Below are 3798 nucleotides of genomic sequence, written 5' to 3'. Positions count from 1 at the left end.
AGATGCACAAATCCTCAACAAAATACTAGCAAACAGAATCCAATAGCACATTAAAAGGATCATACACATGATCAAGTGGGGTTTATCCCAGGAATGCAAAGAATCTTCAATATATGCAAATCAATCAATGTGATACACCACATTAACAAATTGAAGGATAAAAACAATATGATAATCTCAATAGATGCAGAAAAAGCTTTCTACAAAATTCAACACTCATTTATGATAAAAACTCTCCAGAAAGTAGGCATAGAGGGAACCTACCTCAAAATAATAATGGCCATGCATGATAAACCCACAGCCAACATCGTTCTCAATGGGGAAACACTGAAACCATTTCCCCTAAGATCAGGAACAAGACAAGGTTGCCCACTCTCACCACCGTTATTCAACATAGTATTGGAAGTTTTAGCCATAGCAATCAGAGAACGAGAAGAAATTAAAGGAATCCAAATTAGAAAAGAGGAAGTAAAACTGTCACTGTTTGCAGATGACATGATACCATACATAGAGAATCCTAAAGATGCTATGAGAAGACTACTAGAGCGAATCAATGAATTTGGTAGAGTAGCAGGATACAAAGTTAATGCACAGAAATCTCTTTCATTCCTATACACTACTGATGAAAAATCTGAAAGAGAAATTAAGGAAACAATTCCATTTACCATTGCAACAAAAAACATAAAATTCCTAGGAATAAACCTACCCAAGGAGTCAAAAGACTGGTATGCAAAAAACTATAAGACAGTGATTAAAGAAATTAAAGATGATACAAACAAATGGAGAAATATACCATGTTCTTGGATTCGAAGAATCAACATTGTGAAAATGACTATACTACCCAAAGCAATCTACAGATTCAGTGCAATCCCTATAAAATTACCAATGGCATTTTTCACAGAATTAGAACAAAAAATTTTACAATTTGTACGGAAACACAAAAGACCCCAAATTAGCCAAAGCAATCTTGAGGAAGAAAAATGGAGATGGAGGAATCAGGCTCCCTGACTTCAGACTATACTACAAAGCTACAGTAATAGCGAATCAATGAATTTGGTAGAGTAGCAGGATACAAAGTTAATGCACAGAAATCTCTTTCATTCCTATACACTACTGATGAAAAATCTGAAAGAGAAATTAAGGAAACAATTCCATTTACCATTGCAACAAAAAACATAAAATTCCTAGGAATAAACCTACCTAAGGAGTCAAAAGACTGGTATGCAAAAAACTATAAGACAGTGATTAAAGAAATTAAAGATGATACAAACAAATGGAGAAATATACCATGTTCTTGGATTCGAAGAATCAACATTGTGAAAATGACTATACTACCCAAAGCAATCTACAGATTCAGTGCAATCCCTATAAAATTACCAATGGCATTTTTCATATCAAACTACCACTGGCATTTTTCACAGACCTAGAACAAAAAATTTCACAATTTGTATGGAAACACAAAAGACCCCGAATAGCCAAAGCAATCTTGAGAAAGAAAAATGGAGCTGGAGGAATCAGGCTCCCTGTCTTCAGACTATACTACAAAGCTACAGTAATCAAGACAGTATGGTACTGGCACAAAAACAGAAATATAGATCAATGGAACAGGATAGAAAGTCCAGAGATAAACCCATGCCCATATGGTCACCTTATCTTTGATAAAGGGGGCAAGAGTATACAATGGAGAAAAAGCAGCCTCTTCAATAAGTGGTGCTGGGAATACAAAAATAAACAAATGGGACCTAAGGAAACTTAAAAGCTTTTGCACAGCAAAGGAAACCATAAACAAGAGAAAAGACAACCCTCAGAATGGGAGAAAATATTTGCAAATGAAGCAATTGACAAAGGATTAATCTCTAAAATAGACAAGCAGCTCATTCAGATCAATATCAGAAAAATAAACAACCCAACCCAAAAATGGGCAGAAGAACTAAACAGACATTTCTCCAAAGAAGATATACAGATGGCCAACAAACACATGAAAGGATGCTCAACATCACTGATCATTAGAGAACTGCAAATCAAAACTACAATGAGGTATCACCTCACACAGGTCAGAATGGCCATCATCAAAAAATCTACAAACAATAAATGCTGGAGACCTCATTCATTTCCACCAGTCTTTTGTCTGGCAGCCCCAGCTCTTGTCATCGCCATCCCTTCGCTGCCGCCCCTGCAAGACTTCACTGTCGCCGGAGCCACCTCCGGTTACTCGTAGTGCTCAATTCTCTCTGCTTCGTTTCCCACCAACTGCAAACATTGACACCATGTTGGGTTATTTGAGTGACTGAGACTGCACCTGGGATCGAGGGTTTTGTGTCCCTCGATTTGGAGGAAGTAGGGCAGAGCCCTTATCTGGAAAGAAGTTTGGAAACCCTGGGGAGAAATTGGTTAAAAAGAAGTGGGATCTTGATGAGCTGCCCAAATTTGAGAATTTTTATCAAGAACACCCTGATTTGGCTAGGTGTACAGCACAAGAGGTAGAGACATACAGAAGAAGCAAGGAAATGACAGTTAGAGGTCACAACTGCCCAAAGCCAGTCCTAATGTGGAGTGCTACTTGGCCAAAAGAAGTAAGACAGCTTGCTGAAGATTTCCTGAAAGACTATATTCATATAAACATTGGTGCGCTAGAACTGAGTGCAAATCACAACATTCTTCAGATTGTGAATGTGTGTCATGATGTAGAAAAGGATGAAAAGCTTATTCATTTAATGGAAGAGATCATGAGTGAGAAGGTGATTAAAACCATTGTTTTTGTTGAAACCAAAAGAAGATGTGATGAACTCACTAGAAAAATGAGGATAGATGGGTGGCCTGGCATGGGTGTCCATGGTGACAAGAGTCAACAGGAACGTGACTGAGTTCTAAATGAATTCAAACATGGAAAAGCTCCTATTCTGATTGCTACAGATGTGGCCTCCAGATGGCTAGATGGGGAAGATGTGAAATTTGTCAACAATTATGACTACCTTAACTCCTCAGAGAATTACATTCATCGAATTGGAAGAACTGCTCGCAGTACCAAAACAGGCACAGCATACACTTTCTTTACACCGAATAACATAAAGCAAGTGAGCAACCTTATCTCTGTGCTTCGTGAAGTTAATCAAGCAATTAATCCCAAATTGCTTCAGTTGGTCAAAGACAGAGGTTCAGGTCGTTCCGGGGGTAGAGGAGGCATGAAGGATGACTGTCGGAACAGATACTCTGTTGGCAAAAGGGGTGGATTTAATACATTTAGAGACAGGGAAAATTATGATTGAGGTTACTCTAGTCTGCTTAAGGGAGATTTTGGGGCAAAAACTCAAAATGGTGTTTACAGTGCTACAAATTACACCAATGGGAGCTCCAGAAGTAATTTTGTGTCTGCTGGTATACAGAGCAGTTTTAGGACTGGTAATCCAACAGGGACTTACCAGAATGGATATGATAGCACTCAGCAATATGGAAGTAATGTTCCAAATATGCACAATGGTACGAACCAACAGGCATATGCATATCCTGCTACTACAGCTGCACCTATGATTGGTTATCCAATGCCAAAAGGATATTTGCAATAAAACTTTAGAAGTATATGTAAATGTCTGTTTTTCATAATTACTCTTTATATCGTGTGTTATCAGACAAGATAGTTATTTAAGAAACATGGGAAATGAAGAAATGACTGCAGTGCAGCAGTAATTATGGTGCACTTTTTCGCTATTTAAGTTGGAAATTTCTCTACATTCCTGAAACAATTCTTAGGTTTCTTTGTACTAGAAAATGCACGCAGTGTTTTCACAAAAGTAAACGTAT

The 3798-nt window shown here is 37.8% G+C and overlaps 1 pseudogene; it reads left to right on the top strand.

Annotated features, from left to right (window-relative positions):
• Positions 1-2546: 2546 nt before the first annotated feature.
• LOC102991455 (probable ATP-dependent RNA helicase DDX5) lies at positions 2547-3563 on the top strand (annotated as a pseudogene).
• The last annotated feature ends 235 nt before the right edge of the window (positions 3564-3798 follow it).

Source organism: Physeter macrocephalus, chromosome 4 (genome assembly GCF_002837175.3).
Source record: "Physeter macrocephalus isolate SW-GA chromosome 4, ASM283717v5, whole genome shotgun sequence".
NCBI classification, from domain to species: Eukaryota; Metazoa; Chordata; class Mammalia; order Artiodactyla; family Physeteridae; genus Physeter; species Physeter macrocephalus.
The sequence above is the reverse complement of the archived record's forward strand: the minus strand, read 5'-3'. Positions and strand labels throughout refer to the sequence as shown.